This window comes from Pinus tabuliformis, chromosome 9 (genome assembly GCF_031772625.1).
Source record: "Pinus tabuliformis cultivar Carrire ecotype Pingquan chromosome 9, CPIR1, whole genome shotgun sequence".
In the NCBI taxonomy this organism is placed as follows: Eukaryota; Viridiplantae; Streptophyta; class Pinopsida; order Pinales; family Pinaceae; genus Pinus; species Pinus tabuliformis.
In genome coordinates, this window is record NC_142307.1 from 92268334 (window position 1) to 92280899 (window position 12566).

Here is a 12566-nt window from a genome sequence, read left to right on the forward strand (position 1 = left end):
TACATTTGTAAACTCTGAACTTTTGATGATAAGTTGAGGGTTTTCACAGGCTGATTGGCTATTTGTTCCTTGATATCCAAACTAGCTTCAGATTCTAGTCATATATTCAAATCTCATTCATGTCCAGTTGTTTTTGAGTATCTCGAAGACATTGATTTTGACGAGAGCTTTGAGTTGTCTCTGTTCAAAACCAAATCCAAAAGTGCACTTGATTCTCTAGTTCCCAACCCTGATTTTGCTACTGCCCTTGAAATCGAGAGACACAATAAATTGGTCGAAAATTTTATCCTAAGACACCTTCAGACAGATATCCAAGTCACTAATCTTGCTGATTTCCTCGAAACTATATCTGGCAATATTGGATCTACTATCACGGCTTTAGTTCCGCACGAACAAACCAATCCTCCTTTTATTTCTATATCCCCTATAGTTACACATCCTGAATCTACAGTCAATTCTCCCTCTTCATCTCATATCGCTTCTCCTCTCCCTACACCTCCCTATACCCCCCATACTACAACTACACCTACTCCACCTACTACTCCTAGACCCAATCTACCTAAAGCAATGGCTGCCCGGTTTGCCCCTCTTGCTCTTCCTCAAAATCTACATGATATGCCAGCTGATTATCAGAGTAAAATTCCCATGTTTGATGGCACTCCTCAGGGTGTTTCCGCTCAGCAGCATATAGAAAAAATGGCAACTTTCTTTGATCTATATGAGATAGATGAAGAAGATGTAACTATGCGTTTGTTTGTGCAAACATTCGGAGGAGAAGTAAGAAAATGGTTCAGAGGTTTGACAGCAAGAAGCATACCCACATTGGAAGAACTTCAAAAGCAGTTTTTAGATCGATGGGAAATCAGAAAGGATCCACTTCAGATCAATGCCAAGTACAACAATCTCAAACGTAATCATGGTGAGTCTATCCAAGATTACATTATTAGATTAAACACAGTTTACAATGCTATTCCAGATGATTTAATACCATCTAGAAAATCAGCTCTTCTCAAATTCCCGGATGGCTTTGATCCGGAGATGGCTTATTCATTGCGAGATAGAGATCCGCCTACCTTGGAGGATATGCAGAAGATCACTGTTTGTGTTGAAGCGAATTTGAATGATAAAAGAGCAAGGATGAAAGCCGAAAAACGAGTGACAATCAAAGAAGAAGCTTCTACATCAGATCAGCTCCTTCGCAAGGTAGAAAGGGTAGAAAGGCTGCTCGAAAAGACGCATCTAGACAAGCCGGAACCGCAGATTCGCAATCCTAATTTCCGAGGTCTGCAGAAGCCACAATACAGAATTAAGCAGCGTGAAACAAGGGCACAAGAATCAGCAGTTCAGCAGCAAATAAAACCTCCACTTCAGCAGAATTTTGTTAGTCAAGAATCCGAGGATGAATGTGATACTCTCAGGGAGGAAAATCATTTTTTCACTCCTGATGATCTGCCTACCTATATTACAGAAGAAGAAGAATATGTGAGAAATTCCATCATCCATCAGGATGAGAGTTATATCTTATCAAATGATGCAGCACTTGAGGAAGAATCAGAGGAGTACCAAAGAGGATATCTCAATGCTTTGTCCGCTCAGCAGAAACAATTAAGAAATCGAGTTGTTCCCATAAATCCCATTCAGAAGAAGAAAGATACTTCAGCAAAAATTGACTTAGCTTCCCCACAGAGAAAAGGAAAAGAGATAATTGATCCCCCAGCAAGTCAATTGTCTTCAGCAGATAAGGTAAATCAGCCACCAAGCACAATGAGGGATAAAGTTGAAAGAAAAGAAGTTCCGGCCAAAGAAGGTGAAAAGGTTACATCATTTAGTTTGGAGAATGAAATTTCAAAGTTAAAAGTGTCTATTCCATTGACCGAAATCATGAAAAACACCGCCTACCGAGGACAAATTTCCAAATTCTGAATATTGATCCAATGCTTGACACGGTAAATGTAGAAGATGATCAGCCAGAATTAATTTTTGGGCCTGCTTTAGATGGTGAGTCTCCTGAAAGTGATGTTCCTCCCTTCTATATCAGTTTGAGGTTGCATGAGTATGTTTTGCATAATGCTATGTTTGACTCGGGTGCTTTGCATAATTTGATGCCGAAAGCAATTATGGAAGATATCATGATTTTTATTCATTTGATTCCAGTCGGGTAAAGTGTATCGGATTGATCAAGGACTTGGTGGTAAGCCTAGATCAGATTCCAACTAAGAATGTCTTGATGGATGTGGTTGTGGCAGATATTACTCCGCGTTTTGGTATGTTACTTTCAAGGTCTTGGGGAGCTAAGTTGAAAGGTACACTTCAGCTAGATTTTTCTTATGCTACAATTCCAGTCTTCGGTCAAATGAGAAAGTTATATCGGGAGCAAAAGATGAAATACATGATAACTAGCAAAGAAAAGCTAATAAATCATCCTGTAAATTATGTACATACAGATTTGGAGTCGTTTGTTTTGTTTGCTGATAATTTTAGTGAGATAGATAGTCAGTTAGTTCAGGCAGAAGATATACAGAGATTACTGAAAATTTTAGAGAATTTCTACAAAAGGAAAGAGAAGAAAAGCCAGCTGCCATGAAGCAAACAGCTGAAGCTAAGGGGCAGCAAACAGAGAAAACCGAGGTGACACAGTTTCAGCAGTTGGAAGAAGATGAAGATGGTCTTTGGACCATGGATTTTGATGGCGCTAGGGGCAGCGATGGTGCTGGTATTGGTGTGTGGATTCGAAGTCCCTTTTTTGCCCGAGACAAAGTCCCAAGCAAGGTGAGAGTGTGTTCTTATAAACTAGCATTCGATTTTTCAAACAATGAGGCAAAATATGAGGCTCTCATTGTTGGCCTTAAAATTCTTCGCAAGCTGAAAGCAAAGAAGATTGCAGTTTATGGTGACTCCGAGTTGGTGATAAAGCAAGTTAAAGGTGAGTTTCAGGCCAAGCATCCTCGCATGAGGGCATATCGAAATGCTGTCCTAGATATTTTAAAACTATTTTCTGAACATACTTTGACATGTGTGCCCCGCATACAAAATGGTGTTGCTGATGCATTGGCCAAGGCAGCAAGTAACTTAAAAATTCCAATGAATTCCAGCAACAAATTTGAGATTTATGTGAAACACCGCCCCACAGTTCCAGATAATCAACGATGTTGGCAAGTCTTCCAGGATGATGAAGAAATCAAAGATTTTCTGCAACTTGAAGGTGAGTTTAAAGACATTTCCATAGATACTGAACCAGATGAAGTAAATCAAATGGATGTGCTGGAACTTAAGGACAATTTTCTTCCTAAAGGATTGATTCCTTTGGAAGAGCTGTTTGATCAAGATGATGTGGCCCGCAAACCGACATTGAGACCAACTGAAGAAGGTGTTGAAGAGGTAAACATTGGAGCAGCTGAGAATCCCAAGATGGTAAAGCTATCAAAGTCATTGTCACCAAAGGTAAAAAAGGAGTATGTTAGATTGTTATCTTCATTTTCTAATGTCTTTGCATGGGATTATTCAGATCTAAAAACATATGACACCAATATCATTCAGCATACTATTCCTATAAAACCAAATCAAAAACCTTTTCGTCAAAAGTTGAGGAGAATCAATCCTAAATTGCTGCCATTGATAGAAAAAGAAGTGGATAGGTTATACAAGTCTGGGATCATAGTACCTATCAGATTTTCCGATTGGATATCAAATTTGGTGCCCGTAAGAAAGAAGACCGGTGAGATCCGTTTATGCATTGACTTCAGAAATTTGAATAAGGTGTCTTTAAAGGACAATTATCCGCTGCCCAAAATGGATCATATATTGCAGCGAGTAGTTGGAGCATCAAGGATGTCGCTACTCGATGGCTATTCCGGGTACAATCAGATTTTGGTACATGAGGATGATCGTGAAAAAACTGCATTCACTACTCCATGGGGAACATTTCATTATGCAAAAATGCCATTGGGTTTGAAAAATGCAGGTGCCACTTTTCAGCGTGCGATGGACATGGCCTTTGCCAACGAGAAAGATGTCTTTTTAGTTGTTTACCTTGATGATTTGACTGTATTTTTGAAATCTGATGAAGAACATTTATATCACTTGAAAATTGTTTTTCAAAAGTGTAGAAAATATGGTATTTCGTTGAATCCAAAGAAAAGTCTTTTCGCCATGAGTGAAGGCAAGCTCTTGGGCCACATCATTTCCAAAGACGGCATCCGTATAGATCCTGCACGTGTTGAAGCTATTCAGCAACTTGAGCAGCCTCAGAACAAAAAAGAAATACAGTCCTTTAATGGTAAACTGAATTTTCTGCGTCACTTCATTCCAAATCTTGCTGAGCATCTTAGAGAAATCACAAACATGCTGAAAAAGGATAGCCAACTAAAGTGGACCGAAGAGGCGGTAAAATCTTTCAATTTGGTAAAGTTGGTTCTATCTTCAGCCCCTACTCTAATCAGTCTGGATTACACACAAGACTTTATTTTATTTTCATTTGCTTCTAAGCACACATTGGCAGCTGTACTAATGCAAAAAAGAGATGGAGTTGAGAAGCCTATTGCTTCTTTTAGCCGTATTATAAGGGACGGAGCATTAAAGTATAACATCATTGAAAAACAAGCACTTGTGCTTGTGAAGGCCTTGAAGGATTTCCGTGTGTATATATTGCATTCTCACATTATAACATATGTTCCTAACGCGGCAGTAAAGGATGTTTTGGTACAGGCAGAATCAGAAGGAAGGCGGGGTAAGTGGATTGCTGCATTATTGGAGTATGATGTGGAAATTAAACCCACTAAGCTGATCAAAGGGCAAGGTCTTGCCAAATGATGGATGAAACAAATCTACATGTCCTAGACATCAATTTGATAGCTGCCATGTCCGATGAAGATGAGGAGAATTCAGAACAACAAGTATCTGACATCTTTATTTCTTCTCCTTGGTATGCTGATATTATATATGTACTTCAAAATTTGTCATCACCTCCCAGGATGCCTCGAAATAAAAGTAGGACATTGAAGTTGAATGCAGCCAAGTTTTGCATCCTTAAATCTGCACTATATTGGAAAGACCCCGGTGGAATATTGCTGAATTGTTTGGTCGAGGAGGAAGCCAAAACAGTTGTGGAAGATTTTCATAAAAGTGACTACGGGGACCATTTGTTTTGGAAGACTACAGCAAATAAGATCCTAAGGGCAGGTTTTTATTGGCCTTCATTATTTTTAGATGTATATAAAGCTGTTAAGAATTGTCATGCGTGCCAAATTTTCAAGGGAAACAGAAATTACAGCCATTGCCTCTCAAACCAATTGAAGTCAGCGCACCATTTCAGCAGTGGGGCTTGGATTTTATCGGCGAAATTCATCCGGCATCATCAGAACAGCATAGATGGATATTGACAGCTACATATTACTTCACAAAATGGATTGAAGCCATTCCCACCCGGCAGGCCATGGATGCGGTAATTATTTCTTTCCTTGAAAATAATATACTGTCACGTTTTGGCTGTCCAAGTAAGTTAATTACAGATAATGCAGCATCATTCAAATCAAAGAGAATGGTTGACTTTTGCTACAAATACAATATCAGCTTGGGGCATTCTACCACCTACCATCCGCAAGGAAATGGGTTGGCAGAATCTTCAAATAAGTCCTTGGTAAATATCATTAAAAAGTTGCTGGAAATAAATAAGAAGAGCTGGCATAAAAAGTTAGTGAATGCACTGTGGGCTGATAGGGTAAGTTAGAAAAAGTCAATTGGCATGTCTCCTTTTGAGTTGGTGTACGGGACAGATGCAGTGTTTCCTACTTCGCTTGCTATCCCGGTAGTCAAATTGCTTCAAGAAGCTGATAGTGAGGAAGATCCCATGCAAAGGCGGATTAATCAAATGATTCATTTATAGTAGACACGGGAGGAGGTTCTTCATAATACTCTCAAGTTGCAAGAGTGCATAAAGAATATTTATGATAGGAAAGAAAAAGCAGATGACTTCCAAATAGATGATGTGGTTTTGAAGTGGGATGCTCGGAATGAAGACAAAGGGAAGCACGACAAATTTGATAATTTATGGAAGGGTCCCTATAAGATCGCAGCATATCGTGGCCAAAATGATTTTCTTCTCAAGGAAATGAACGGAGATGATTATCTCGAAGGGTCGATCAATGGTCGGCTGCTAAAGAGGTACCATGTCTGAGCATTTTCTGTTCTTGTCACCATCATTGTATATACCGTTTTACTTCTATTTTATCGCATGTTTGTACTAATATTTCATCCTCAGTCTGGGGCCCGCGGTGAAGGCTATAATTCTGAAGATGAAGATTGGTTGGTTTGAGGTTTGTCAAGGTGTTTTTATCAGTCCATTTTCTGTCCACAATTGAGTTAGTTTGGGTCAAAGTTCTATCCAATTTTCAGTCAATCTGCAGTCACTAAAGCTGTCAGAGTTTGTGTCAAAAGAGTAAATAATGACTCCATTGCCCAATGGTTGAACGAACTGATCTGCTCTCCCAGAGGTCTGAGGTTCTTGGCATCTCCAAGGAGCTACCATCCCCATTGGAGCCAATGTTAGAGTCGGTCTAGTAGCTCTCCACCAGAGATCAAAGCTCTTTGCATTGCATGATTAGGTGTCTCATCAGTGTGATCATGTTGCATTCCGTTAGGCATGCCATAATCCTGGTGGAGGGAGTTTGTGTCTTTTTATTCCCCTCCTGTTTGGCACTGCTGGTTCAGGTTTGCTTAAGTTAATAAAATCTTCAAAGGGTCATTCATTTTGTTTTAAATTTCGAGGTCTTAGGTCTAGGGTTGAGTCAATTTTTGTCTTGAGAGGTCATAAAGGACCAGCAGGCCAGAGGGATGTCCTTCATTAAACATCACTTTCAATAATTCTCACTATTGTACAGCTAAATTTTTACCTTGTCCTCAAAAACTCTGTTTTTGAAAAACAAGGGTCATTATCTCATTTTTGTAAAAATTGTCAAAATTTCAAATTCTTCAAATGTTGAAGTGCATCCTTGGTCTCCTTTTCCAAAGCATCTTAGAAGCTATCCCTGCAAAAATTTTCAGAAGAAATCATCATTTCAATCAATTTTTTCAAAGAAAGGAAACCAGAAGTCAGAGCCAATTAATTCAAAAAAGTGTCAACGCTCAAACATTATAAAGTGGATTTTGGGAAAATAAAAATCTAAAGGAAGCCTATAAAAGCACATCACTCTTCATTAGCAACTCATTTGCCTCTCACAAGCTAAGAGAATCCTTGCAAAGGCGATTTTAGGAGTTATTGAGAAAATTGGGCAGTTTCAGAGGTGCGCTACGCATCAGGGAGGGCGCACTACGCGTCAGGGGCGCGCTACGCATCAGGCTGCCTTTCTTAGAACAAATTTGCACGTGCGCTACGCGTCAGAGGGGCGCTACGCATTGGGCGAGGGGCGCTACGCGTTGGGTTTTTTGCCCAACAAACTGTCAGCAAGCTATCAAATCGTCTTTTCTCTCAAGCAATTGCAGGTAGGCCTCTCCTCCATGGCTAAATTTGGTTTTGCAAGTTGAATGAGATATTAATATGCTTGAATGCCATGAAAATGAAAAGTCAAAACCCTTCTTTGATGTGGAAGCTTTAAAGTCTTAATGGTGCTAGGGTTTCAAATTTTTTTTTGCTGTCCAAGTTGCCCATTTGTAATCCCTCTTTTCCCTTATTTCCATCAACATTCTCCCTCAAATTTTCCCAAAACGTCTCATAATTCTTCTCTCTAAAATTCCTAAAACCTACTAAATTCCCAAACCCCACTTCACCTTAAAATCCCATAATTTTGTGATTTCCCACGTTGCCTTCCCTAAATTCCTTCTTTATGTTTATTGTCCCTAATTCCCTCATGTTCCCCTCTCCCTAACAATCCCCTTGTATTTATGTCCCCTTGGTGACAGCATTTGACAAAGTCAAACAACAGTTAATTGAGTGCAAAGTCAGCATTACATTCAGCTATCTTGCCTTCAAAACCATGTCAGAAACCGAATCAGATTATCAGCAGAGTTATGACAGTGAATCAACACCGGAGGTAGAAGTGCCAAGGAGGCATCACAAGGGTGGTAAGGGTGGTCGGCATGTCAGGGAGGAGCCCACTTCTCTGGCTCATTTTCAAGCTTGTCCACTTGCAATGACATGTTTTCAGTATCAATCATGCCTTGGATATTGTGAGCGAATCTCACAAATTCAACATCACAGAGAACTAGTCCACTTGTTTGTCCTACATTTGCACAATGGTCATGTGAACCTTGCAGGAGTGGACTTCACTCTGTCACCTGAAATTGTTGCTCAAGCCACCGGGATACCAAATGTTGGGGAGGAGTGGACCAAGCACAAGCAGCTAGACAAATTTCATTATCAACCATACATCAAACCCGGATGCATGAGACACCTAACTTCTGTTTTTCCTCTCAGATTCCTAAGGGATGAGTATGCACCCTTGATGAGGCTCATTATGCGCTATTTCACTTGTGAGGGCAGATTTTCACGTTTATATTCGTACCATATCCATTGGTTGATGCATTTCACCCAGGTATGATGAACATTCCATTTTTCATGTGCCGAAATATAGAGAAGATGGTGCCCGTAGTGCAAAGGAAGAACCCCGCACAGCAACACAAAAGTATATATCATTATGCACTGATTGAGATCATAGTGATGCATCAGTTGGCACAGCAGGGTATTGCTTGGGAGGATTTCATTTCTCGCGACTTCTTCATGGTGCCACAACCACCTCCTGAGATTGTCCATGATGAGGGAGGTCCTTCACAGCAGTTTCACATTCCAGAGCCCGAGCATGTCAGCACTCCAGCATGTGTTACATATCAGAGAGGCCACAGGGCCTTTTTTGCATCTGTGCGGCGAGTATTATCTCCACATCAGGTGGAAGGGGTCTCGCCTTCTTCATCAGCACAGCGAGTGTTATCTCCACATCAGGTGGAAGGGGCCTCACTTTTGACAGCAGCACAGGTACAAGAGAGGGGCAAGCAGCCCATGATTGATGAGGGGCCATCAGGTGATCTGGACATAGATATCATTGACCTTGATATCAGTTCTCCTAGCTCGAAGCCAAAGGAGATCATTCAGCAACTAAAGGTTGAAAATCACTTGTTGCAGCAAAAGTTGGAAATGGAAAATTGGACAATCACATACTTAGAGCAGCGCAACAAGTAGTTAGAGGATGAACACACTCTTGATGAGTTGCGGAGGATCCGAGAAGACCGGAACTTGGCTCGCAAGAGACCAGGTGATTTGACACCTATTGAGTAAGGGTCTATGGTCATTCAGGTGAACACTCATTTAGAGAAGTTGATAGCCAAGGCAAACAGGGACAAAGATATGCTCCGCCAGATGAAAAATCACTATTAGGCCCGCATGCATGTGTGCAAAGCGAAAATGAAGGTACTCAAAGCACGCTTGGCCAAGGCACTAAAACGAAGAAAAAGGCCCGATCCACTTCAGATTTTGGTTGAAGCCACCTTGAAGGAGCATGGTGCTCAATAATACACCCTCAGCTCAAAAATCAGAAAATTTGGAGCAATTTTGGTCAATTTTGATTTTTTTTTGCTAAAAACAGGTTTTTGCCCTCAATGTGTAGCGCACCGCGCGTTACCCTTAATTTGGGGAGGTCCATTTCAGAAAAACTCAGCATTTTTGGATTTTTCATGACAAATTACACTTACTCAGCCACTGCCAAGACATTACATGAATATTTGGGCCCCCAAAAGGTCAAAAAACATGAAAAAAATGACCTTCTGCCACTTTTTGGACACGCAGGAAGCAGTCTTGGGAGATTGCATTTTTGGAGGCGCAAATGGCCACCAAATTGTGAAATTCGACTTGGGCTGGAGAGTAGACGTCCCGAAATTTCCAACAAGCCCACTTGTGCCTCATTTGGATGTCGGGAAGTGCCCCAAATGTGGGCTCAAAAGTGCGCTACGCGTTGAGAAATGGCGCGCTACGCATCAGGACATTTTCTCAATTTTTCACCTTCAGCTCAGGAAAACGCAGCATTTGACTAGTTTTGACTTTTTGGTGGGATTTTTCATCCTCCTTGATGTAATTGATGTAATTTCATGTTGACATGACACTTTTTTACCTATTCTAGAAGATTCATTCATAAAATGGCAAAAAAATAATGAATGAATTGGTTTCCTAACTTATAGAGGCAAGTTGTTTTGATTGCCTAGATTGTAGTGCTCAGTTTAGAATTGGTTGAAACAGCTCCTAGGATGATGAGCTCGACCCCTAGAGGCAAGGGAATGTGTTAGCTTGCCTATATTATGTACTTTCTTAGTCATTTTCATGGTTGGACTCTTGAGGGATAAGCTTAGACTGTATTACACATTGTATCTCTGCAATTTTGGCAAAGGAAATACCAGGGTTTTGCAGCACTATTTGGGATTCCTGTGGTGATTTGTGTTGATGGTGTGTTTCTCTCATGTACTTGTAAGTTTTTTATGTGTACCATTTTCCTACTCTTCTCTTCTGCAAATTAAGTAAATGAAGTGTTAAGGTAGAATTCATGGTTTCTATGCTCTGCCTTTAAGTTTGCTTAATATCTATGTTTTCATCTATTTAAGGAGAACTCTCGATGGTTCTTGCTCTCCTTAACTCCTCATCGGTCATATCTATCCATTCACTTATTTCAAAGACATCAAGACAATCTCCTACCTTGCCCCAAAAATACCTCTGCAAAAACTGTGTCTCATCCCCGCACCCAAAATTGTCGTGCTCAGTTTTCCAACAAAACGCTAAAATTTAAAATCAAACTTTCCCTATCAGTTTACTAGCCTAAAATCAGTGTTCTTTATTGGTCATATCAGCCCTTTGAAGACCTTTTTCCGAGATAGACCCGGAGAGATCCCTCTCCTGTCCCCATTGTTGGATACCTATATCAATAGGTTTCATATTTCATGATTGGCAAATGCAAGTGCCAAATATGCTCTGCTTTGCTGATACAAAGATCCCATATTTCCAAGAGAAGACAAGGTATGTACATAGCTTGATGTTGACTCAATTTTGGTGGATGGTCCAATAGCCTAATCTGGATCATGCCATGTTTCAATTTTCTGTTGTAGAATAGAGAAAGAATTCTATCCAAACTGTTTAATCTTGGCAGACCAGTAGCTAGGTAGAGAAATAAGGTTCCCAACTGCTTAATCTGGGACCTAGGAAGCAATAAGGGTAGCATTAGATAGAAAATCAAAAGGAAAGAGCCAAGGAAAAGAAAAGGCATATAAGGGTCTGCAAGTCTAAGTGCACCCTCCCTGAAGAAACAAAAAATGCTAGGCAAATAGATGGGTAGGGAGTTGGGGTTGCAGAAATCTCATGCCTTCCTAAGTGAGTGTTTGATAAATTGTTTACAAAGGAATATCAGTGGATTGAGAAGGTCCTCTTCTCCATATGTTGCAGCAAGGCAAGGGAGCATGTCTGACTTCCTAGTTTCCCCTTTCACTCTCATTACTAACATCCCTTCATCAGTTGAGATTCATGGAAGAATTTGAGGTTTTATGCTGGTTCTTATGCCTTTAAAAGCCACATTTCCTGTGTAAAATTCTTTTCATTTTGATCTACTCCCTAAGCTAAGTGATCTTCAAATAAACTTAGTGATATCACTCCTCATTCACCTGTTCATCCATATTAACCCCTAACTTCTACTATCTAAATCCCCTATGTTACCCTTTCCCTACTATTATAACACTATGGTGTATAAACCCCAAGCATTGTATAAATATCCCTCCCCTTGGCATTATAGTCATATGTTCACTATCAGGGATTAAATTGACATCTGGTCAGTTTAAGAGCCCTAAGCTTTACCCTTTTCTCCCCCTTCAAAAGTTATCCAAGCCATTAATCCTTCATTCGTTGAAAGACCTTGTAAAAACCCCATTTTTACCCCTAACCCGCTCTATTCGCAAAAATACACAAAAAACCCACTTTTTCCGACTTATCCAAAGTATGGGCGCAATATACATTTTCATTTGAAAAATACAATGAAAACTATATAACTCCGCCGAAACCCAAAGTCCCGCCGGGCGTGTTTTTCAAAGGAAATAATATTTCATTACTCCACCCGCTATCGTATCGTCCGCACGATTTAGCGATCCGTCAACCGTCGGATCGAACACCTTTGATCGGACGGCATGTATGCATATCGGGTTGGGCCCGACGTCCGTAAGATAGCACCCGAGAAACTGTCAGAGGGTGACGTCAGGCCTCTGCCACGCGTCGCCCTCACAATTTTCTCGGGTCGCCCTCTGACAAAACAGCGACCGTATCTAAGGCGGTCTGAGAAAAACCATTACCGCTTCTGGTTTACCGCCGGTCCTGCTATGCCTACGTCATCACCACGTCAGGCCCACGTCAGTGCCACCTCACCGCCGCGTTGGCACCCTTGTCCGCCACTGCTCTGATCTGTCCGCCACCTCACCATCCCCGTGGACCACTCATAGCTTGCCACATCACCCGGTGACGTCATGCTGACGTCATCCAACCTTGACCCCACCTGATGACGTCATGCTGACGTCATCCAAAAAACGCACCAATATTCCAAAAAATCCATATTTTGGCC